The sequence below is a fragment of the Macrobrachium nipponense genome, chromosome 20 (assembly GCF_015104395.2).
Source record: "Macrobrachium nipponense isolate FS-2020 chromosome 20, ASM1510439v2, whole genome shotgun sequence".
In the NCBI taxonomy this organism is placed as follows: Eukaryota; Metazoa; Arthropoda; class Malacostraca; order Decapoda; family Palaemonidae; genus Macrobrachium; species Macrobrachium nipponense.
Window position 1 is genome coordinate 32,272,816 of NC_061089.1, and position 26,290 is coordinate 32,299,105.

The following is a 26,290-nucleotide window of genomic DNA, read 5'->3' on the forward strand; positions in this document are numbered from 1 at the left end:
ATCCTTCGGGGCAGCCCTAGGAAAGCTGTTAGTCAGCTCAGTGGTCTGGTAAAGCTAAGATATACTTAACTTATATACCTGTTGACTTTTATACCCTTTTATTGCTGGGTAACCGGACTAATAAGGAGAGAGTTAATGTAAGTTGGCTGCAGACTGACAAAATCTTCGTGTGATATCAAAGAAAAAAAATTCAACTGAAACCATTTATAATGCAATATAGGAAACAGAGAATCACATCACTTTAAGAGAGCTGCTGCTGCTCTCTCTCTCTCTCTCTCTCTTTCAGAATGATAATTTCATTTTTTGGCCACTAGATGGCGGCCTCTGCGGGAAAACAAAATCTAAGGAAGCAAAACTCCCTTATCCCCACTCCATCTCTGCTCTCACCCCTGCCATCTCTCTATCCCCAGTTACTCCCCCCCCCCTTTCCCCCATCCCCAACACAAAGCCGCATGTGGGCCTGAACAATAGAAGAGTAATTTGTCTCAATCAAGACTTGTAAGTGATAATCGATACAACGGCTTCCGGGTGGTACAGTGCCGAGAGAGAGAGCGAGAGAGAGCAAAAATGATAGACTAAATACGAATAAATGGCCGTCGGTCTTGGTACTACTGACTTAGATACGAGCTCTAAATGCATTGCTCGGAGTCCAAAGGAGAAGAGTAGTAAAAGAATTTTTGGTCCCTTTAGGTGATGAGGCCTGAGATATTTGCTTTACTAATATATAGCATATATATATATATATATATATATATATATATATATATATATATATATATATATATCACATACAGACAGACATACATATACACATGCATATATATTCATGTATATACGCTCTCGATTGTGTATGATTCCCAGTCTTTCATGATAACAAAAGGAGACTGCTATCGAATGATGGTAACAAAAACGTCTATTACGTGGACCTTATATGATCACTTTCCAAGACGCTGGTGTGTGTCTGAGAGAGAGGAGAGAGAGAGAGAGAGAGAGAGAGAGAGAGAGAGAGCATAATGAGGACGCTCCAAGTTGTAATAGAATCGTTCGTGTCGACCCTTTTTCCCCCTTGAATTCTAAACTCTAGAACTTTGTACATTTCGTGTTTCTGTTTTTTTGCTTTGTTTTGTTCTTGTGCTGGGTCCATCACATTATTGAGAAAGTAATCCCTTATTGCCATTAGCCTCCCCAGGCTTGATTCAATCTTGGCTTTACAACAACAATCTTATTCCTCATCAATTTTGAGCATTGGAACGTATATACTTTCATATTTATGGTAGGTGTGAGTGCTCTTGCGCAATCAATTAATGTATCTTAACTTGCTTTTATGTATACAGAAATGCAACACAAATTATAATGAGTTCCTCTGAGCTATTCAGGAACGGCAACAAAAAAAAGAGCAGATGGATTGCTACCTCGGATTGCTAAGCCTCTGTGAGTCTGTTGCAGAAGACGACAGTTTGATTAGTGATTTTTTTGCTTACTCGGGGAGTAAGCCTACAAACTACTTTGTTGTTGTTATTCTTTAGGGCGGTAGGAAAGGTCTATGGAAGAACCTAAAAAGGTCAGGAAAGGGCGTTTCGCGTCGAGTTAAAGATACAGGAATTATAGGATAGGCTATTTATGATTTATTTATTAGAATTTAATTAAAAATGAATGTGCGTGTTGAACAGTAAAAAAAATTATTCATATAAAATATAGCTTATTTATATTAATTTTCATTGGTGAAACAAGGCTCTATTTGACCACAGATTTTAGCATATTTTGATTTACGTTACAAGCTGGGAATATAATGTTTAACCTATGCTTGAGGGGAAAATCTTGTGCGTGTCCTGAGGAAGCTGGAGGTCGGATCACGCTTTGTTTCTTTTAAAAATAGTTTTATTATTTTCCTCGCTGAACCACTTAAATATTCAGTTTTACTTTTATTATTGTGAACTGTTAAGGCATGGTTTACTTATTTTTATTTATATTAATGTTGGGGATTGTTAGTCTCCTTATTTTTAGTTCCAGCATTTATGCTTAGGTTACACACACACACACACACGTACGTAGGTACGGTTGCGGTGAATGTGTGGTGCACCGATCTTCTCAAGTTAGTTAGGTTCTTGACCACTCCCGGTTTACCGGCCACGAGCTGATACACCCTTCCACACCTCAACAAAACCTTTGCCTTTTACCTTGATATTATACATACCTTTGCGCTTACCGTATATTAAACAACTCATTTCCAGTACTCTACGTCTTCCTCTTCTTCTCAATCCTAACCCCTTTCCAATGATACTATTTTTTTTTCATCCTACCGTCCTCCATTCATTCCACATGACCAAGTCATAGCAAAGTAAACTGATACAACCATTCATTTACGCTAACTTTTTTCCCCATTGCCCACCCAATTTGTATGCTGCGAGTACAAGCAAAACAATTCATTGCTCCAGCTTCAGTTTTTCTTTCATTTACATTCATGAACGAACTACCACCATTGCTTCCATAGACACTCCACTCACTCTCCAATCTTTTGCATGGACTCTCTCTCTCTCTCTCTCTCTCTCTCTCTCTCTCTCTCTCTCTCTCTCTCTCTCTATCTATCTAATATCATATATAATATATTATATATATATATATATATATATATATATATATATATATATTAATTATATTATATTCGTGCGTGTGTACCAGGTGTAACAATTAAGAAACTACTTCTAGCAGTCTTTTGGCCAAAGAATATGTATAATCATCCAGAGCCACAACAGGAAAGGAAATTGCAATATTCTCGTCTTCTCTAGAGACAAGAAATAAAGGCGCCGCTCCTAATAAGAGAAGTTTCCACTTAACTCACATTCTAACGGTGCCTCATATCCCCAGTGTAATGAAGCCGGCAAAAGCCATTTGCGTCGTACAATGCAACAATTTAACCGCTGCTTAAAAAGGTACTTATTGCGCTTTACGGCCCAAGTATTGTATGGGCGTATATACAGCCATACGTTCGTGGTGCTCGATATAGTTTCTTGACAATTGTGTTCTTTGTTAGTATGATGTTTAGGAGCATTCTGTAGTCCTTTTTTTAAATGGTTTATATCAGTATGCATCAATACTGTGAATATGATGAAAATCACCCTCCCCAGAAGCTCGTAAATGTCAGAAATTGAAACAAAAGCGTTACAGAAACTGGGGTCAAGCTTGAGCGGTCTGGATCCAGCATCATTGAGGGGCAAAAGTCTTTGGAGGAAGAGGCGAAAGAAAACGAGTAGTTCGGCCCTTCCAGTTAATTACCCTGGAAATTATGTTCTAGCCCTGGAAATTGTGCCGTAGCCCTGGTCTTGAGAAGGAACTTTCACATAGTCGTAGATTTTAGTCAAGAAAATCATTAAATCCTCTTTAAAAAAAAAAAAAAAAAAAAAAAAGCTTCTTCCTAAGGTGTAATTTCATCATCTCCATAAAATGATCAGAGTCTTTGTCAGGTTTCCCTTATGTCAAATTCATTTCTTTCCACTGTGAGCCTTTGCCACACAGATGTAGCCTTTGCTTTTCTTGCTTTCTGCCATTGTAGTTATCAGTCTTCAAAGAGCTTTTTGGTGTTAGACTAATGGTAGTCATGAATATTAGTTTTACGGTATTAGAATTTCGTTGTATGATTTCATTGGTGTTTTCCTTGTAAAGAATTGGTTTACTGCAGTAATTGGTCGTTCATGTCTTTCATAAACAAAATTTCAGCCACATTAATTCTTCGGATTTAATTGAATAATAACTACAGCAAGCAAGATTTTAATTTCTGGTATGAAGAGAATTGTGTTCACTAAAGTCGAAATCATTGCCTGACTAACTTACTAGGAAAGTATTTTAAGAGGGAGTTGAGAGGATTTTTTTTTTTATTTCCATGGCCTTGCAGGTTTAGCATAACACGTAATTACGGATAAAATGAACCTCTTAAAACATATGATTTCCATTTCCCGTCTTTTATGTCAAATAGGACCGCTTGATTCGCCTTTGCATAACACGACACGGCTGTGAAATTTGCAAGATATAGTAATGTCTGCTTACCAGAAGACGGAAATTCCTATCCTCGCCTGAGATTAGTATAATCTGTTCTCGATGTGACTGTTCTGTTGTTAATTTTATGTGACCTCTTTTAGGGTCGCTAAAAGAAATAGGAAAGGTATGTAAGAAAGAGGGAATAACAACATTAAACGTAGGAACTTCAACAGTAATACATAAAAATGGTAATAAGTGGCCAGAAGAACTGTCATTTGGAACTAGAGAGCCGGAGTACCTTTATTTCTAATTCTCTCTCTCTCTCTCTCTGTATTTGTGTCTTCGTTGATAAGTCTTTGCATGTATGTAAGTACAGGTCACATTCTATTTCGTCTTGAGTATGTCGATATTTCTAACAAAACCAAAACCTGAACGATAATCGATGTAAATTATTAGGTTTGGAGAGTTCGGCGCAAACAAGGAAGAAGGAACTGAAGTAAAAATAGGAATAATCCGGTAAAAATGAAGAAGAAAGAGATCATCCTGAAAGACAACAAAAGGCTGGATCATCTTCTCTTTCTTTGTGTGAAGAAGAGAAGGGTTTTGAAACCTCCTGAGGTTCGTTTGGAAGAGGTTCAATAACCTCGAAGCGATCAATCAATGACTCTCTCTCTCTCTCTCTCTCTCTCTCTCTCTCTCTCTCTCTCTCTCTCTCTCTGAATCGCCGAAAACTCAGAATTCATTCCATTTGAGTTATGGATTAAAATTACCCCCTTCCCTTGCGCTGCTGTCACATTTATGGTATTGCCCAATATGGCGCAACTTCTTGCGCATTTCAGTACTTTCATCATCGACTTTTCGTGATTTTTCACATTCATGAATTAATATTTCGCATGTATTACAACCCTTTTAGCAGACCATATACCCCTATACTACTTGTCTGTGTCTTGGGTTAATAAGATGTTGAGCAGAATTTGCTCAAGCCACTGTGAAGGGTCAGAGCACAGATTGTCAACTTAGGGCAGGTGTCACATGGCAATTGTAATAAACACCCTGTGTATTTACAAGAGTAGTTAAATTGCTGAGGGAAATTTATATGCAGTGTGGTGTGTGCATGAGAGAGAGAGAGAGAGAGAGAGAGAGAGATTATGGTGTTAGTGATTAAAACCACTGAAGTATTGATAAATAAACCTTTTGTTTATATCAGTTGTATAAGTGGTAAGCTTCTGTACTTTGACAGGTCACTGGAGTAACGAGACGAGTGTGATAAGTGAATTGGCAGTAAGTAGTGAACAGTTGGAGGTGCGTAGCTCATTAGTAATAAGTAAGTCACATACAGTAGCAGTTCACATCTAGGAAAAAATGAGGAATTTTTGTCCGTTTCAGCCTGAAGGAGAAACATGGTACATATTCTTTTCTTTTTATCAGTGCATAACTAATACGCATATAAACATGGAATCGGCAAATATTGGGAAAGGAAATATTTCCAGTGTGAAATATTCACATTCGAATTCGAGTCACGTAGGCTACCTGTATGACAGGTGTAAACAAAAATAGCTCACTGCTTGACCAATGACGAAAGTGTTGTATCTAAACTGTGGTTATAATTTACATAATGAATTTTTAACCACGATTCTTAGCTAACAGTAACATCTGCCTCTACATACTGCAACGTATACTTTGTATAAACGTGAATTTATATATAAAATGAAGCACTCATTAATATTGCACATTCAGAGGTTCAAGCCTATTAGATATTTACCACAAATGAAGTAAGATATATAGTATAGAAACAGCGCTTGTTTCATGTTCTTGTATACACAAAGAGATTGTCAATGACTTTCTATTTTACTAACACCGTTATAAATCCTATTTTACTAACACCGTTCTAAATTTAAGTTTGCCATATTTTTCCTTCTATTTTCCTTACCTTTCTCCAAGTCTTGTATTCGCATTTGCTGAAGACTATCTTTAATATAGCTCCTATCTCCACCGGTTAGCATACCTTTAGAATTTTATCTCCACGACTTGGCGTAGCTTGCAGTTTCCACCGTTTAGCCTAGCTCTCTGTTGCCTCACGGCACTAGCCTTTTCGCAGCAAACAAGTACATTTCGAGCATGCCAGAATAGAGCGTGGTAGAAAAGCGACTGTGCTATCGAGTCTGGAATCCAGTCCAAGAAATCTGAAAAACTTGTGGAGTCGGTGTATCCGGCTTGTCGGCTTCTCTCTCCATAGTTCTCTGTTGGTCCTGTTTGTTCAGTTTCATTTATGATAGATGATGGAAATCCTTGGTGGTGTAACGGCCACGACAGCATCAGTGCCAATCTTTTTTTATACTTTGCTTTTATTGTATTAACTGCAGCTCTCTCTCTCTCTCTCTCTTCTACCTCATCCGTCTCATCTTCTCCCTCGTCTATAACGATATTTTATATATATTATATAGTATATATATATATATATATATATTATAAAATATAGTATATGTATATATATATATATATATAGATATCGAGCTACAATGTCCTTTAATATCTAATTCGCTCTACCTCGGATTTAATATATTTTCATATACTATGCTTAACCGAAGGGGAATTTTTTATCGATAATAGACTTGCCTGGACCCGGCCGCGAACCCATGGAGCCTTTCAAATCCAGGAACGTCAGTGAAGCTTTTACACCTACTACACCGCGTTCCTGGATTTGATGGGTTCGCGCCCGGTCCAGGCAAGTCTATTATCGAGAAAAAAATTCCCCTTCGGTTAAGCATATATGAAAATATATTAATTCCGAGGTAGAGCGAATTAGATATTAAAGGACATTGTAGCTCGATATATGTATATGAATCACGGAAATGTGATATGACTTATATATATATATATATATATATATATATATATATATATATATATATATCAAATACTTTTTCAGGCGGCTTATGTTGTGTTGTTACCTTGCTTTCTTTTTTATGTAAACATACAGAACTTATAAACAAAATGACGCAATCGCATGGTGGCCAGTTTGAAATTATGAACCACTAACTAATTGACAATTTTCACGCACAATAGAAAATTGGTGGAAAAAATTAAATTACAACAGCTTTTAACATCTGACAGCAAAGGCATGGAAGATATTATTGTAGGATAGGGATAGATAAGGTTGATTATATCAAAGATTGTTTTGATTGAATAATTTATATAGATGAAGACGAAGGAAATATCTGCTGGGTCTTTTGATTATATCCGGGCAAAATGGAAAACGAGCTGATCTGTCCAAAGCACATTGAGAGAATGATATTTGAGGACATCATGAGTTTATTATCATATCAGGTGAAGTTTCAGTGCGACCGCAGAGATAAGCTCATTTTTGTGCAAAGGAAAAAAAAAACAAAGGGATGAATGAAAACATTGTAATCAGTGGGTCATTTAAGGACAGAAGTAGGATGAGTTGGAATAGATCATACAAAACATTTGATAGTCACGCGGTAAAATGAGATCTGAGGTTAATGAAAAAATAAAAGCACATTTTGTAATTCGACAACGAAAGGCTGAAAAGAGTGTTGAGAAATGGTTGGGCGTTTCGTCATTTAAGGCAGATAGAGGGTTGAGGTAAATAAAGGAAATGGGGACAGTGTTAACCAAGGAATTAGCTTGCAGCATGAGAAACTGAAAACAAGGTGATATTTTTCCTTACTTGAGAGGGAAATTTTTATGGGAATCAGAAATTTTGTTTAGTAAGTCGTTTCAAAAGGGAATAAAAAATGGGCCGATTGAGGTTATGGAGAATAATTATAATTGCGAGGATGGACAAAGTTGAACATTAGTGTATACAAAAGAATCATTTAAGTCAAGTAGTAAACGATACAAGATGTATTAAAATTCATAAATAAGCGAGGGAAAAAATACTGATGAACTGATCCCTTACAAACCCAAAGTATTATGTTATTAACTATTATGAATAGGCCACTCCATCAGTTCAGAGGAGAAAGAGGAAGTGATGATAAAGGAACTGGCGACCAATCGATCGTTTCCTGACGAAAGGGAAAATGAGGTCAACAAGAAAAATGGAGATAAGTTGACGTATTCGAGGTAGAAGGAAAAAGGAGGGCAATGAATATCTCAAGACGCTTTGATTATTCTTGCAGAAAAAAAATGCCTCATTTCACCAGTGAATGAAAACAATGATAACCCTTTTCACCAACGAAGAAAACAATGAAACTCTTGTTACAACACTTCCTACAAAAAAAAAAAAAAAAAAAAAAAAAAAAAAAAAAAAAAAAAAATCTTTTTCATTATTGAATATGGAATTGGGAAAAATTCAGTCCCTGATCATTCCTGAATGAGAGGAAGTCATTGCCACAATTAAATAAGAAAGGGGCATTTCCCTATTGAAGATATGAAAATTATTTTCAGTAAAAGAAGAAGTCCGTTTTCTTTTTAAAAATGCGAATGAAGACCATTCTCACTTCTGAATGAGAAAGTAAAGGCCCTTTATCACTCGTAAAGAAGAGAACACCCAGTGCACTACTGATTTGAAGTATTAAAATCCTTTTTACCACTGAATTCGAAAAGGAAAGCTTATTTCACCACTGACTTAGAAACCGAAGGCCCTTTATACCAGTGACTATTTTCACGCTGAATTAGTACAAGTTCATGTGGCCTTTGCCAAATTGAAATAATGAAAATAGAAAAGTAAACAAGTGAAACGAAAATGAAGACAAGCTGTTCATTTTCCTGCTTTAGCCACTGGGAAAATGTAAAACTCAGGGCCAGTGATTCGTTTTCAGGAATCAAGAAGAAAAATTATATGTTGATGAAGTATTGATTTTTAAGTTCGCGGAAAAATTGGGAAGGACATCTGTTGAGAAGTTTGAGACAAGCTCATACGTAACATACAGACGGAAGGACAGTGGTCACGAGAAAGTAAATGAATATATGAATATTAAGTAAAACGAATAAATGAAAAATAAATTAGTGTATCTAATTTCTGGATAAAATCAACGGATCGATTTTTGAGATTCAATGTGAAATCGGAGATGAACGGGTCTTCTCCAAGATGGAGAAAATGGAAGCAGGGCCATGTCCACGGAAAGGGTAAGATGGGTCAGACGAGAAAATTCTGTGATCGTCTGATCGTTTCAAGGAGGGGGAGGTAGGAGGAGGAAATGAGCGGAAGTTGATCATTCCACGACATGAAGAGGGAAGCATTTTGTGAAACGTCGAAATCATTTCCAAGCAGATGGAGGAACTCAAAATATAAAAATCTGGTGATTTTTTCGTTTGAAAGTTAACTTAGAATTGAATGAATGAATGAATATAGCATTTAAGCCGAAGGCCGGGCGTTGGGACCTATGAGGTCCTTCAGCGCTGAAACGGAAATTGACAATAAGAAGGTTTTACAGGTGTAACAGAAGGAAAATCTCGCTGTGCAATATGAAACATTTGTTAGAAGGTGGAAAGTCAGATGGAAGAAAGAGAATATGAACGGAGGGACAGTAAAGGGAATGAAAGGGGTTGCAGCTACGGGCCGAAGGAACGCTACAATGAACCTTAGGTAATGCCTAAAGAACTTGGGCGTTATAAAAATTGAGTTTCCACGTTGTGGCTCTCGTAGGTGAGGTTAAGTAACAGTTATAGAAAGAACCTTTTAGCTTTACTGTAATTATTTAGGTTATGGTTTGATACGAAATATCAACTTTCTGATTAAGGTTTGGACAGTATCTAACAACAAAAGTTCGTTTCAAGAGATGATTCATTTTATCTAGTTTCTCAACCATTTGCAATTTTCTTAGAACTTTTAACAGCTGTTACCTCTGCCAACGAAGTGACGAGAGAATGTTCTATTTCCCTTCCGTGCGTGAGCATGTGTATGTTAACAAGATATCTCAGGAACAGAGGAATGGATTGAAATGGGTCTGGTTGAATATGTACACGGAGCGATGCTCTCCCTATGATATCTTTAGGCTGCTTTTGAAGATGTGTCGCTATGGAAATAATAGTTTCTGGTATTGATAATTATTTTTGGTTTTATATATTTTAAATTTAAAAAAGCGAGTTGTTTTGTATTCATGATTGAAAAAAAATGCAGATAATATGGATGACTATGTCAAGCTCTTCTTTTGTTTATTGTTGAGTGACATTGCCGTTGGTAATCTCTCTACTTGGTGCCGTCGTTGCATTGATGTGTTCATGGGTGATGCTTTGTAGCTTTTATTTTTGCGCAACGGGAATGATTGCTGAGGAAATAAGATGCATGGCAAAAACTGTTCAGGGATTACATGAGAACATTCTTGCGTGTTGCATTCATATTCTTTTACATACAGTGGTTATTCTATAATAAAAATGAATACGGGTCATCCTACCAAATTTTGAAGTGGCTGAAGTACATGGATACATGGTAGGGGAAAAAACAAATATATTTTCGTGAATAATACTACGGATGCAGAAAATAATATATAATTAAAATAAAATAGGGTGCCATTTTCTTTCTAATACGAAAAGACCGTAGAGGTGGAAACGAAATGGCATTTGAAGACTCTCTTTCTCTTTCTCCTTCTCCTTCTTCAGCATAATGGTTTTCCTCTCCCTTCGTGACGCCTGGTGATAATGAAGATGGAGAAATAACTGTGCCGTCAGTTATGAGTCTGCAGTTCGACTTTTGCTCGGTAAGAGCCACCTTCCAGGGGTAACACGCGAATGGGGTCATCAGCGACTTATGCACTCTGAAATTTTTTAAGAGGAAAGGGACGAAGACAACAAAACTTGGATCTTATAAACGAGTTGGAAACTAGGAAGAAGCTGTAGGACTTAATAGCAAAGTAAAGTCGTGGCTGTGGGAGATAATCATTGAGGGTTAATGTCACTAGCTTCCTGAATGGTGGGGTAGATCTCCTTGCAGGAGATGTGGTGCTTCTGGGTGAAAGGTGAGTAGTCTTTCCAGCTTAGGAATGGTGACTTTAAAATGCCCGTTTCATTCTTCTGCCACGTTAGTGGTCTTTACCTTGCACCGTTCTTCTTATGAATCATTTGTGGATATAGTAATGGTAAAATGTTAAGAGTGAATCGCCTTGCTTTTAATTCACTAAGATGGTTCTTCGTTCGTTTCTTTATCTCTTCTCTAAGGAAATAGTAAAACTAGCTCATCCTAATCGTGTGGGATCCTTTACAATACTTTCAGCTCTGCCATCCGTTTTAAGGAACCACAAAATCAGATAACACGCAGTTTGAGGAATTCATCCGGATATTTACTGCACCAGGTTTTATTTCGTCCATTGTCTTCAATAAAAACTTTCCAATTTGAGAGGTCACTCACATAATAAAGACCCTGATCACTCCCACGGAGGAGAAGATTCCGACATTTGTATTAATAAGCAAATCCAGTTTATGCTGAATGTTCACAAAATATATTTTCGAGGTGATCAACTCTAGTTTGATCACAGATCTGACGTTGTTGCTAATTAATAAAATTTTTATGAAGTCTTTGTTAATATTACAACTCTAGGCGCATATCTTGAAAATCGATTAAATTTCATCAATCCATTTTACTTCAGGAATATACTTACTCTGTCCATTTTGAAATACTCCATACTCAGGATGCATCTGTCAAATTCGGCAACTTGTTTTATTAGACTTTACTTACATCACCATAACCGCACAGACATTATTGCCATATACTACTGGGTGCATAGATTGCGAAATTAATAATATTTTCAGGTTGATGGCTTTAAAGAGGTTTTTGCTTTAGCGCTTGCTGAAACGTGAGAATCTCAGTAATGTATCCACAGATTTAATTACTATTGTCTTAATATTGCCGCCAGGAAACGATACCTTTAACTGGTTTGGGATCTGCGTTGCCTTTTTAGACTTTTTTTTTTCAAGATTTGTGGAAAATTGATTAAGATCTGTGGAAGAAAAGCTTTTCTTTCATTGTTGGACAGATCCCTTGAGTTTATCATCTTGTTCTTTATGCTATGCATTACTTAAAAAGTTGATATCCATTAGCTTTGACTTAAATCCCCAAAAGAGATCTACGTAACAGGATATTCAGGAGATGCCACCTACTGATTGTAGCAACTTACCAGTAGAGTAGATAAGAAAAGCTATGTGTCAAAGTAACTAGTCAAACAAGATGGAACTTCGTGGAGCCTAAAAATTTGATATGCTGTAGTATCTCTGTATGTACTAATGAATATAGTGAAAACTAAAAAAGCTGTATTGTTTTGCTCAAATTTTTCTTGAAGAACAGCTGTGCGAGATGCTTGAGAGTAATAGGGAAACACATGAACTTTTAAGAAAATTAATGATAGAACTGAAAGAGATACAGTATGTTATCTGTGTAGGATGTATGTTATAAGATTTAGTTTTCTGTTGACGATTAAAAAGTTTCATTATGAAAATGAAGGTAGGTTTTGACTGTATAGATGGGAGGGTGACCTGCTTAAAATATACCTGAATCCAGGAGAAAGGTGTGTTATGTCTTTATGGCTGGCTGCTACGGGTGAACTAATTCCTAATCGGAGACAGAGCAAGAGATGTATGTGCAAGTCTGTGGATAAGAAGACCTGTAGCGAATACGATGTATGGCGGCTGATTATTGCAGATGATATAATGTTAGATGGTGACATTGAAGAGGAGCAATACAGACTGGTAGAAGAGTTTGATAATGCTTGGAGGAGGAGAAATGAATACCAGTATGGACGGTGGTAAATTCGAAGCGGGTGATGTATACAGTTAAGAATAAATTTATTGATTAAAAGAGATAAGTAAAGATTTGCTTCACAATTGGCGAAGCAAGAAAAAAATAGTATGCGATATATAACTTGTGGAAGAACTCAGTAGTGTCTATGGGAATGAAGTTGGAATGTATGTAGCAGTTATTAAGTCAAGTCTTTTATGGAATGATTGTACATATTCAAGTTGAATGAAAGACAAAAAACAGAAATTGCCGAGATGACTCATTAGTTTAGTATTACACTAAGATTGATTGAAATAAGGGAGAAAATTTAAAAGGATGGTCCGTCCAAGGATGTTTGGTCATTTGAAGAGGCTGGAGAGTGATAGGTTGGTGGAAAGTGTTTAAAATTCATAAATTCCGGAAGAAGAGTGAGGAGTCGCACAGTGTTGATTACTTGGTGTTGAAATGAAAGGGCATAATATCAAGTAAACATGAAAATGCGGGTAGATATAGGGAAAGGTAGATTGTGTAGAAGGTTCGATGTGTTTTGGAAGATTTCTGCACTGGAGGTTAACCGTGTTTCAGCTGTTGAAAAATGATAAATGTTCATTAAGTAATCCCTTAGTTCTTAATTAAGCTAAATGTGTATTATAGAGTTCTATATGTGTGTGTGTGATTTGTGGAAGTAAAGGAAAAAATGAGACGAAGTAAAGAGACAAACGGGAGGGATGTATTTCCTTCCCGTGTCAAAGATCAAAGGCACTAACCACTCTCCCTCTTTATCCCTCCCCCTATCCCTCTCCCTCTCCCTCTCTGTCGTTGCTATGGGAACCGATGGCACATTGAAGCCCATTCATTTCCTTCGATGGAGGTAATAAGAGCGAGGGCCTCTTGCTCCCTCAGGGTCCAAATGTCAGTTGCTGCTGCGCCTTCGCCATCATCTCCTTGTTTTTCAGGATGACCGCATTTTGGATGTCCTTCCACGTGAAGGACCCTATTCTTCTCTCTCTCTCTCTCCTCTCTCTCTCTCTCTCTCTCTCTCTCGGAAATTTTAAACATGGCAAACACATAACTCATTGCATTTGCAATATCATTTCCTCTTTTACGAGATATGTCGATTCAAAGACCGAACAGTTTTACTTCATACAGATGACAAGACACAGGTAAATACCTACAAAGAAAATTATCGGCATTTGCTCAACCCAAATACGAGTTCATAGTTGTCCATCCAAATCACTTTCAGCCACATCATCCAGGTATGAAATCAGCTGTTTTCCACAGTACAAGATAATTGCTCAGAAACGGCCACCTATAATCCCAGTAGTTTTCTCACAACCATACCAATTGCAGCTGGTTCCCTGGCAACACCAATACCGACTTCTTAATGTCCACACCCAACATTGCAACCTGACACTTACATCCTCTCAGGTTACATTATACCCTATCTCTGCTTTTCCGTGCTAGCCTTAAAAGATATTCAGATGATAATGACGCTAGAGGAACATCGCTAAACTTTATTGAAAAGTATTTTTCTGTGTTTTATTTTTACTATTGAAACTGTTACCAAGATATGACCAGGGTCAAGAAAGTCTTCATTTTAAGAGGTGAATGGAAATGAGAATTTTATTAATATGGTAGTTTATTTTATGCAAGAATTGTCGACAGTGCTGACAGTTTCTTCTTACTGTGTTAGAACCTTTTAAAGACATAGCAGCTAGTATTTGGCCCTGAAATATGTTTTTTTCATAGGAGTATTAGTGTTCTTTGTTTGATTATGAATTCCTAACATAAAGTAAAGTATTGTTTTTCATGTGACAGTAGAGTATCGCTATTCAAAAAATTGCTTTGACATAGATGGTTAAGATTATTGAGTATTACATGGTTTTGAACGTGAATATCAGTCACGGCATCTATGAATTCGATCCAGTTATTTTAAAAAAGGTTAGCAGTGGGCAGGGAAAAGGGTGCGCGGCCAGCATGTATATCGTAAATTTCGACCACGGTGTGTCAGTCCTCTGAAAATTTCGCAGATATGAAGACGAAACCGGTCAGGACTTATGCCCAGTCCATTATAAGAAGGAAATTATGGTTAACAAATATTGCACCCATACATACATACATACATAAATACATATATATATATATATATTTATATATATATATATATATATATATATATATAATATTTATAATAAGTAACAGCGTAAGGGTATTATGACCAACAACCTTGTGGGAAGTGCCTATAAGCCAGAATAGCTGACGTGACGGAGTGGTGCATTGCTCGGCTCACATTTGCTAAGGACTCTTGTACACGATACGTGGGCAAGTATGATTTTGGCGATCGGTGTCGAGGTATGGTATCGCAGCACGCAAATATTCAGCTCACTCGTAGCTGCCCAGGAAGTGTAGGTAGTTCAGCTTCGGTACCATGCTTCGAAAACATACTTGGCAAAGTATCGTGTATAAGAGCCCTTAGTTTTTGGATCACTTCTAAGCCCTGTCTGCTACTTCAACCAGATGTCAATGTAGACAGTACTCTTATAGCCCTGAGCACTGCAAAGAAGTGGGGTAATAATTATATATAATATTTGAGTGTGTGTGTGTGTGTGTGTGTGTGTGTGTGTGTGTGTGTGTGTGTGATTAGTAGACAACCAATAAATACTAGCAGTGCATATTTTTTATTTATCTACGCTACAATTTCCCTCGGAAAAAGATCTCAACTTATTGATTTTGTTCAATTTCCAACATTCTAAATTCTGTCAGGACCAAGTTAACTGTAGTAAAGGTATTGTACTTTTAGCGTCTTTCATAGTTCCTTGTTGGACGAGTGGGTTACGTTCTTGCCTACCGATTCGGTAGTCCGAAGTTCGATTCCCCACTGCCAACGTGAAATCAGAGGAATTTATTTCTCGGTATATGTATATTACATATAATTATTACCCGTTTCTTTGTAGTACATACATACATATACACACACTTTTATTATATGATATTGATTTCGGACAATCTCTCTCTCTCTCTCTCTCTCTCTCTCTCTCTCTCTCTCTCTCTCTCTCTCTCTCTCTCTCTCTCTCTCTCTCTCTCTGTAACATGTGCAAAGTAACATTAATAGCTGATTCAGATTCCAGCGAAGTATTTTTTCTTTCAGAGCTATTTTACAATCTGTCTACCTATTAGTGAAGCAGTGATATCTTTCTTTCTGTCTGTGTGCTAGTGATAAGGAAAACGTTTAGGACAATTGCACTGACTTCGAATAAGGTTCGTCTTTAGTGTGCTGTTAACACTGACCTGACAGATGTTTAAGACGGTAACAGTAGAAAAAACTTACTGCAGTTAACTCGATGCTAATAGAGTTCAGAACGTTGGAAGTAGAAGAAAATCGATAAGTTTGAGATACTTTTCCCAGGGAAATTGTAACGTAATTAACTACAATTTCCCAGGGAAATTGTAGCGTAATTCGTAAACAGCGTTTTCATCGCTGTTTACGAATTACATATTTTTCTTCATACCCTTTTTCTCCTTAATTAAAAAAAAAATGTGGCTCCAGATGATGTTATCCTAAGTTCTTAGTAAATTGAATTACCGGGTAAATAATTTACTACATGCTAGAGACGTCATTCAACTAGCAAGCTTGAACAGTCTATAAATTAGAAGAAAGCAAAATAAATAAGGAAAAATTGTTAAAAAGGTAATGCGAATGTAAGTGCTAATAACTGACATTTAATTAAAAACCTGAATAAATGAGTGAATATATAATAAAAAAAAACTATCTGTTTTTCTTAATGTGGTCTCGGTCAAGTGAACTCGAACTCAAGACTTGGGTAAGGCATGATCGCATTCTCTCTTTCATAACCTATGGTTTGAGAGCATTGGTTGCATGGTCACCCTAACGGAGAGCAACTAAATGTGGCTCTTGAGCCGACTCGTGCGCCACAAATAGTGCCATGAATACACCAATCAGTTACATGAAACATATATGGGAGGCGAAGATGTTATGCGTCCCCAACTACCTGGGTAGGATATTATGGAGGCAGGGAGAGGAAAATTGATAATTTAATTTCTCTTGGGGAGTTTATTAGGTTAAAAGCTAAAGATAGTAGGAGTTGCGCCAGAAATAGATACGTTTACGCATCTACGTTATTTTTCTTTGGGAATCTAGTGTGATTTTGCATTATTCGGGATAAATTTAAGATTCTGGGCATCGGCCGCGTATTATTGCGGCAGGATGCATAGGATAAAGTGTAATGAAAATAGATGAATCGATAACAGCCTGCTTTGAGCTTCCTTGCCATCTACGTCATTCCGTGTCGTTTAGGCGCTGCAACTTAAGGCTGCGATGCAGAGGTCCCCCTAACCCCCTCCCCCTTCATGCTAATTGCTGGCTGAGATTCTTGCAAGTAATTGCAAAATGCGATTTAAATGATCTACTGCAATATTGCAATATATTGCGATGGATTATGACCGTAGCTGGTGGCAGTTTCATTTGGTAATTCGCGCTCTACTACTGTCAAAGAATCACAAAAGGGCGTTCCAAGGTATGTTTTTGTGTGGCGCTGAAGTCCGTTGCTTAGACCAGTGGTTCCCAAACTTACCCTACCAAGGACCCTTAGATATGAAGAGACCCAGCCGAGGACCCCAGTCAATTAAGATATCATTACAATAATGCGATAGCAGGTACAACCTAGCACATTTAATATTTGCATATTCCTGCACAAAGCAAGTATAAGTAAATATATAAGATATTTTCAAATATGTATTTATTATTGCATTAAATTAAATAAAAAGTAAAATTGGTATTCTGTTACCAAGCTTATTGGTTATTGTTGCTTCACCTATTAGCTAAAAGAACTAGTTCATAGCTGGAATTCCTCGAACAGACATCTCCAAGAAGTTTGAAGTCTTTAGAATAGTTAAGGCGACTCAAAAAATTTGCAAAATAATGATGAAGGAAGCCTTATAACTTATATCACAGACATGAAAAAAGATTTGTCCTTGAAGCTTAACTCGGTACTTAGTACTTTGACCCATACTTCAACAATATTGTGTGTAACCATTCACAAGATATTAAGTTGTAGCTGGATAGTGAAGCTGCAAATCCTTAAGAGATATTGTTAGGATAAACTAGACATATTGTTATGATAAACTTCGAGTTATCTGGCAATTAGAATAAATAAATATTTCAAGGGAAATTTCTGAAGGATGTAACGCCATATTCATTAAAATATATTAATGGTGATGTATTGAAATGTTTAGAACTAAAGGTCCCGCAGGGCAATCAATTAATGTGTAGGTAACACTTGGCTAAAGCAGACATTTTAACCTAGTGTTATAGTTGTGTGAAACAGAAGCGTGGAATTATAAGTCTGAAGCTGTGAACTTGAGGTTACCCCACCTTAACGTAATGTAAATTTTATATATATATATATATATATATAGATATATATATATATATCTATATATATATATATATATATATATATATATATATATATATTACACCAGTCCAAAAAAGGGAGTTATTTGAACTAGTGAAACAAGCCTTCAGACTTAAGACCCGCTATCCAGTCTATGAATCGGAAGTTCATTTACTTATAAAACGATCCTCCAAGGCAGTTTACTGAAAATCACGAAATTGTAAAACTACCCTTTCAGTCTTTGAATTGTAGCACCATATCTCATTAAACGAACCTTACCACTTACAGAATGACACCTCAAAATTTCAACCGTTTGAAACGAGCTTTTCAACCCAGAAACCGAAGGTCCCCAGCTCGTGAAAAGTCTATAAATAGTTGAAACATCAAAGATGATTATATGATTGGCTGATCTGGTCAGATTGAAAACCAGGTCCGTTTTACACGATTATCTTACCAGGAATAGAAAGACAAACTTGTACAAGAAATTGCTGTCTTCCTTATTGGCTGCAAATCTTAGGACATTTAGGTCATCTTTGATGCAATGAAAATATATTCGTGTATCTATTGAACTACTTATTTATCTGCGTATCCTTTAGGGAAGTGAAGTGCGGATGTTGAGCGAATGAAAGGAAAAAGGTTGAGGCTGTTGAGGTGACCTGTTTGCGTAATAATATGCCACGTAAAAATACTTAAAAGGGTAAGAAATGTGGGAGATACTAGCAATCGTAAAATAGGTTAGCATAGGTGGAAGGCTGGCTCAGTGTTTTCAGATGGTTTCCGCATGTGGAAAGAATGTATAATGATAAGATGGGGAAAACGAATGTACAGTTCATAGGTGTTTGGAGAAAATAAGAGATGATGACCTGGAAGGGGTTGGATAGATGGGTTAAAGATGTGTTAATAAGTAACACTTTAGGAAGTATGAGTGCACAAGATAGGGATGAATGACAGTGAGCCTGGGAGTTGACTCAGTGCTGATAAACCTTTTGTGTACTTGTAAAAATCGACCAGTGTATTATAAATTTTAGTGTACACTTGGTCCAAGTAAGGACGTGTTAGTGACTGTTCTGTATTTTTGTTTTTACATTCTGTAAAAAAAAATTAGTCGAGATTTTTTTTATATCAAAACAACTTTATAACTAGAAAATAATGAACTTCTGACATCGATGGCTACGGTAGTTGTCATGTCAACTTATCACATCAATCAGTCAGTTGTCAATATCTCCACATTGCTGTTTGCAGGATATTTACACTCAATGTTCATGCAATCAGAGTTTTAATCAAATCTTGCCATCGATGCGCTGAAATTTCTGAAAGCCTGAATAATAAACTACTGAACATAAAGGACTGTATCGAATATGGTTCACTCATGAATAGCTCTGCATAGTAATTCCTCAGTGTCGGATGAAAGCCACTAAACATTAACTATTAAAATATGCAGTACAGTATTATATATATATATATATAAAGATAATATATATATATTATCTATATATATATATATATATATATAGATATATATAAATATATATAATATATATATATAGTTTGAGTTGCTGGATCTACATATTACTTAGCCTTTGTCATATTTAAATTTCGTGAATGGAAATTGTAATACTGTACTGTATGTTTTAATAGTTGATATTTAGTTGCTTTCATTCGACACAGGAATTACTATGCAGAGCTACTCATGAGTGAACCACATTCGATACAGTCCTTAATGTTCAGTAGTTTATTATTCAGGCTTTCAGAAATTTCAGCGCATCGATGGCAAGATTTGATTAAAACTCTGGTTGCAGGAACATTGAGAGTAAATATCCTGCAAACAGCAATGTGGAGATATTGACAGCTGACTGATTGATATGACAAGCTGACATGACAACTACCGTAGTCTTTGATGTCAGAAGTTCATCATTTTGTAGTTATACATTTGTTTTGATAAAAAAAAATCGAATTTTTTTTTTTTTTTTTTTTTGCAGTACAGAACTATAGATAAATTACAATAGAATGATAAAAACAGAATACTTATGATTTGACGGGTTGACTACTTGTCTGGGAAAAAGTTATAATAATGGAATATAGGATTTAGGCCAAAACCTTATTGCTTGGACCTATCAACTCATTTAGCCCTGAAAGGGAAATTAAAAGTAGAAAGGTTTGAAAGGTGTAACAGGAGAAAAACCCTTCAGTTGCACTATGAAACAGTTGTTAGGAGGGGGTGGCTAGCAAGATGGAAGACAGAGAGCATGAATGGAAGTACAGAAGATGAAATGAAAGGGGTTGCAATTAGTGGCCGAATGAACGCTACAAAGAACCTCAAGTAATGCCTACAGTGCACTGCTCGACGTTCACTGACGGCACTACTCTCTTACTGGTTAAAAAGTTATAACCCTAAGTCATGCGTGTGTGCGTATGTGTGTGTGTGTGTATATATATATATATATATATATATATATATATATATATATATATATATATTGTGTGTGTGTGATATATGTATGTGTGTATTTATATATATACGAATATGAATGCATACAAGAAAGGACGCGTATATGGCTTGATCTGTTAGAAAATGACACAAGAAGCAGCGGTGGAGATTTCACAAAATTGAAGTTGAGGGGGAAAAAAGTGACAGTTGACATATCCCAAATGGTCCGGGACAAACGGGATATTCGCAAAGGGAAACCCAGATTGACTCGATAGCAGGTGTTGACTTGCAAATTCCCTAGTGGAGTTACTGAATTGAAAAAAATACGTAAATGGAGCCAAAGTTTGAAACGGTGAGCTAAACTGAAGACTTTGTTAAGCTAAGTCAGACAATTATGAGGGCAGCGTGAGAGTGCCCTCAAGCAAGAAACTACAATCACCCTTTGAGGACAAAGTTAGGTCAGTAAGTAGTGACCAGATTTTTTCTTAGAAAATATTTTGTAACTTCAATCCTTTTTGCACATGAGTAAGATTCAACAAAGTATTGCCATTAATACCAAGTTAAATAGGTTACTAGTCACTAGCAATGAAAAAATAATAATAGGCCTCTAATGGCGGTCCATTTTGATAATAATAACAAACAGCAGGGTATTTGACTTGGCATTTTTCTTCGCGCTTTATTAAACACCCTACAATTTTAATTTTTCTTCTGCTTACGAGACTAATCAACGCCTTGAGAAACTAAGAACAAAACAACGTCCTCTTCTTTGTCGAAACTTATCTTTTGAAATGGCCAAGTAAGTAATTCGCAACCTCTCCTCCTCCTCCTCTAGCTCTCCCCAGAAAACATCCGGTTGAAGATAAGGCCATTGAAAGAGATAACGGTTATTGACCCCTCTCTTGACCCTAAGGAAAGATAAACGCCGATATAAGATAATAACCAAAGAGGGGGGAATGGCTTCCTAAAGTGCACCGCACCGGATGATCTTATCGGGACCTGGAAGTTCTTTCGGCCAATGAGAAACTTTATTCATCTTTTCACAGACATACTTTTTTACAAGTATGGCAGTTCGAAACTCTCGCTCTCTCTCTACGTTTGCGGACGCAATTGCACACATATAGTATATGTTTGTGTGTTTTTGTCACTAATTCACTCGTGACTTTGTATTAAATTGAAGAATCTTGTGAACAACGCCGATTTATTTATCTATTTTTCAATTAAGTCATAGAAACTAAATGTCATCGAAAAAATGGATTTGTATTCAATAGATGTCATGGAGACAACCCTTAAAACCTGATATGCTTTGACGAACGTTCAAAAAGTCTGAACACATCTTTGCTCCCGGGATGGCCTCATCTCACAGTACTTGACGTTTTCTTGGAAGTTAAGGTATCTAGATTTTAGTTAATGATATTCGAGGCATTAAAGCGGAAAATACCTCTTCCGTTCATGCAAATCAACTTGCGTTTAGACTTCATTATAATAATAGCATCGTCCATTCATTTCTCTGAAATATGGTGTATTTTCTGTTGTTTCGTTTTTTTTTCGTTTACCATTTACTTTTGTATCAGCTTCTGAAATTTTAACTAATTTTATGATATTGTGGATTGGCATGCAAAATACATACAGATAGCGTACATGATGAAATTTTCAATCTGGTATTAAGCTCTAAAAAATGAATGAATAATGTGTTGAGTATTAGTTTGTAACATATGCGTTGGCATATTTTCCTATTGCTTCTTTTGGGAATTTGTTGGAGATTTGGGAAAGAGAGCAATTTACTGTATAGAAGAAGGTTCTCGGGAACGGATCGGCGTTGCAGTTGCTGTGAGGCCAGTGACCTTCATGAGCGTTGCTACCCAAGTGAGACTCCTCCAAATGGCCTCCCATATCCTCGGCCATTCTGCCTCTCCCTCTTTATCCTCTCCGTCTGTCTGGAGTTTAAGCATTGACCATAAAAGGTGGAATGATTCTGATACTTGAGCATGACTAAGGACGGAGACTTCTTCTTTTCAGGTTTATGTTTCGTAATAGCGGGATATTGCTGGCGTTGGCAGCACTCTCCTTAGAAGACAAAAACTTGTTCTTGTGCAACATTTTGTTTTTTATTTCGTTTGTCTGCTGACTACTTTTCCATACTGAATCAGATAATACATTTTCGTAAGTTTTGTATTTAGTTGTGCCAATCTTCTGAGAAATTATTAAGAATAATTTTGAAATAGGTAATTAGATTTATTTGCTTGGCCACTGGTCAATTTCTTAGGCTTCGATTTTTGTCTCACCCTGGGTAATGCGATTAGATTCCATTCAAGTCAGAGATAAGAGTGCAGAAATTTAACTGAAGTCTGGTTTTACTCAAGGCATTCCAGGGATATATGATGAAAGATTTCTGGAGCCTGAATAATTATGTAGATGCGAGCACCATCCTGTCATGAATTTTGCAAAGTCCATCATGGAACGAAGGTGAGTCACAAAGGCTGTATTTGCATTAACAGCCTTCAAACTGTTTATAAAAGATATTACTTTTTAGCACATGACAAGGTGACTTTGAATGTGGTTTTTTCACTAAAGAATAGTGTCCTCTTTAAATACATGTTATGTTTACTTGAAGTGTCCTTGGATTCATCCTAGGATTCACTCTGTTATGTTTGTTGATCTCAGTATCTTATGAACGTTGTCATTCTTTATTATCAAGAACAACTAGTCAACAAGTGCAAGGCGCTTATTCTTCTTACTACATCAATGCTGTGTTGTAGGTGATCTTATTCCTTTTCCAATAGGAGCGAATACGCGATTCCATTGAGACCAATTTTATTTACCGGTAATATGCTTGTAACGTTTTTGTAAATTCTGTGTTGAAAGTTACCCTATAATTCCCAATCATGTAGCTTCTTCTTCTTCTTCTTTTCTATTTTTTTTTATAACAATGTTATATATTGGTGACGAGTTGTCTAGTTATAAATTACGATGTTCTCTACATACTGAATGTGTTCATCGAATGTTACATAAAACAGTTTGAATGTTGATTATGTTTTAATTGTAATATGGCTTAAAATTTAAACATCTTATCATTATGAACAGAAGTTCAAGATAGAGTTAATTATGTTCTTATAGGGCTAGATTTAGGACTTGAGGTCGTCACTCACATATTACTGCAATCGTCTTTTTAATCATAGTTATTATAACCAGCCGAATTAGATCGAGTCATGGTGTTATCTATAATAATTTCCATTATTACTACGCTTTTAACCGTTATAACGATGGAAAAAAAAAAAGGTAACCGCAAGAAACTCCATTATTTTAGTTTAATATTGCTGTGAGTTGAAACACAGTTGGTAGTGGTCCCTGTTTTGCATTCGGGACACCAGCGCCATTTTAGAAAGTTTACAGGCTGTAATTAGTGTTTATCAGGATCACGAACAAGGTGAAACTAAAGCTTGCTATTTTGTGTACGCGAATAAATTGGTTTACTGAATTGAAAAATGCGTAACTTTAAAATCCTTGCGACCGAGTACAATTTAGATATATGTGTAGTGGAAGTGTTATATGATGAGATTATTCTGTGGATGGATATGGATTTATATATAATAATTATTTTTTTTAATTACATAATTTTATGTGCGAGTAAGAAGTCATGTTTCTCTAATAACAAAAACGGAATCTAATCCGCATATTCGTGATTATTATAGTGGAACCTGCTGGTCACGGTCGCGTCAAAATGTAATTTTAACTTTACGTTACCAAGATTTTTCGGGTACACTTAACTGCTGTAAGAACTGAATACAAATTGGAAATTTATGAACCCAAAACCTTTACAGGCGAGATTCAAACCCAATCGTGGTAGGTTAAGACTAAGGTGAATAATGTGAGTCCATCTTTGTAACATCATGGGATGACTACCTCACTTTAACCTAAAACGAATGGACTCAGATCGCACCTGGAAAGGTAAAAAAAAGAAAGAAAAAAAAAAGTTAACATACATTAGTCTCCTTCCTGAATTTAAAAGTTGTTTGGGACCCAAAACCATTAACATATAAAAATGTTTAAGAAAAGCACTATTTTTCTTCTAATAAAAGTTTTTTTAATACTAAAAAATTCATCCTTTCATAGATACCAGTGACATATTCTCCGCATTTATTGTATAGTAACATTCCTGAAGATGTGTATCATAAAGTGAAGCTGTGTTTATGTTATTTCGCCCTTGTTAGTTCCATATAAATTATGTGAGAGAGAGAGAGAGAGAGAGAGAGAGAGAGAGAGAGAGAGAGAGAGAGAGAGAGAGAGAGAGAGAGAGAGAGAGAGAATGTTGGGTATCAAATGGAAGTGAGGAAGTTGAAATGAGAGGAAAGTAAAAGGCTAAAAATTGGTTGCTGTTAGGGGCTGAAGAGACGCTGCAAACACTTTTTAGTAATGCCTGCAATGCACTATGTGAATCAATGGCTATTAAAATTTTTGCTATAAATCTAAGACAAACTCCTTCGGACCTGAAGGATTTTTTTTTATTAAACACAACTGACGCGAAATTTCAAGCAACAGGGAACATTTCTCGTCATAGCTGTCAAGCTTAGCACATTACTTTTAAAAATGAATCTGTTGTTAACTGCATTTTACTATATGTGTTTTTTAATTAGAAAAGATTATTCTCTTTATTTACTCATTGTATTCTTATAGATTGTTAACTTTAAATAGTAAGGGAATAAAATCTATATATTTTCACATAATTTTACCCTACTTTATCTTATGGTACAAGCATCAACCTGACACGAAAGCCGTAAATCCATTCCTTGAAATAAAAATGCCATTTTGATATGCTATAAACAAATTTCCTTTTCATGTTCTGAAGTAGTTCATCCTTCTTCACAACAAATGGGAGGAGGAAGATGCATTTCTTTTTACTTCCTCTTTCTGTTCTTCCTTATCCTATTCCTCATCCTTTTCCTATGCTTCCGCATCCTGTACATCGCTTTCTTGTTTGACGCAGATTCTTGGATGAATTTGCATTGTTATTTCGGCCCCCTTTGGAATGGAAGGGTGACTCGGTTTTTGTTACGTAAAATTCAAGGTTGGTAATTATGCCATATTCATGTGGTAGGACTTTATGACTGCGTATGAGAGAGAGAGAGAGAGAGAGAGGAGAGAGAGAGAGAGAGAGAGTTGCTGAAGGTAACAGAGTTGCAGGGAACAAGGATGCTAAAGTTAAGAACTAGGTAAATGCCATAATTTAGTTGAAGAAAATACAGATGAAAGCCAACTTCAATTGGCACTAGCGACCCGGAAATGAGGTAATGATTTGGCCGACGGGTTTGTGGGGTGGGTGTATGGAGGGCGGCCTATGGTTTCTTAGTCTGGCCTAAATCGTATTTCTTCCCTCTCAGTTCGTTCTCTCCCTCTGGGATTAGTAATTTGATATTTTGCTCCATTTCTAATCCTACTAGTAATTGATATAATTTAAAGCCGTTCTTTATTTATCTGAAATTGATTTTCAGAAGAATGGGATTCTATCAACATTTGATGTTACGAAAGTGGTTAAAAACAAAGGTTCTCTTTTACATAATTATTCCGCGTCGATCGATGTCTTAAAGAGTTTAAATCCTTTCACAGTTTTTTTTACCAAGATATTTATAATATATATGTTAGTACACACACTTATTGCAAGATTAGTATTTTGATATTTAAGTGTTGTAAATCTATGATTTTGATAGTCTTGAGGAAAGGGGCTAAAGAAAAGGTTAGGCAATCCCTTTAGTAAATGGATTCATGTAAAATAACTGTGTTAGTTGAGTGGCATAGCATACCAACGAGTGC

At 36.3% G+C, this 26,290-nt stretch overlaps 1 protein-coding gene across 1 annotated transcript in view; it reads left to right on the top strand.

Moving 5' to 3' along the window:
• LOC135224455 (uncharacterized) overlaps window positions 1-26,290 on the top strand; it is a 496,086-nt gene that overhangs the window by 457,267 nt on the left and 12,529 nt on the right. The window lies entirely within an intron of this gene.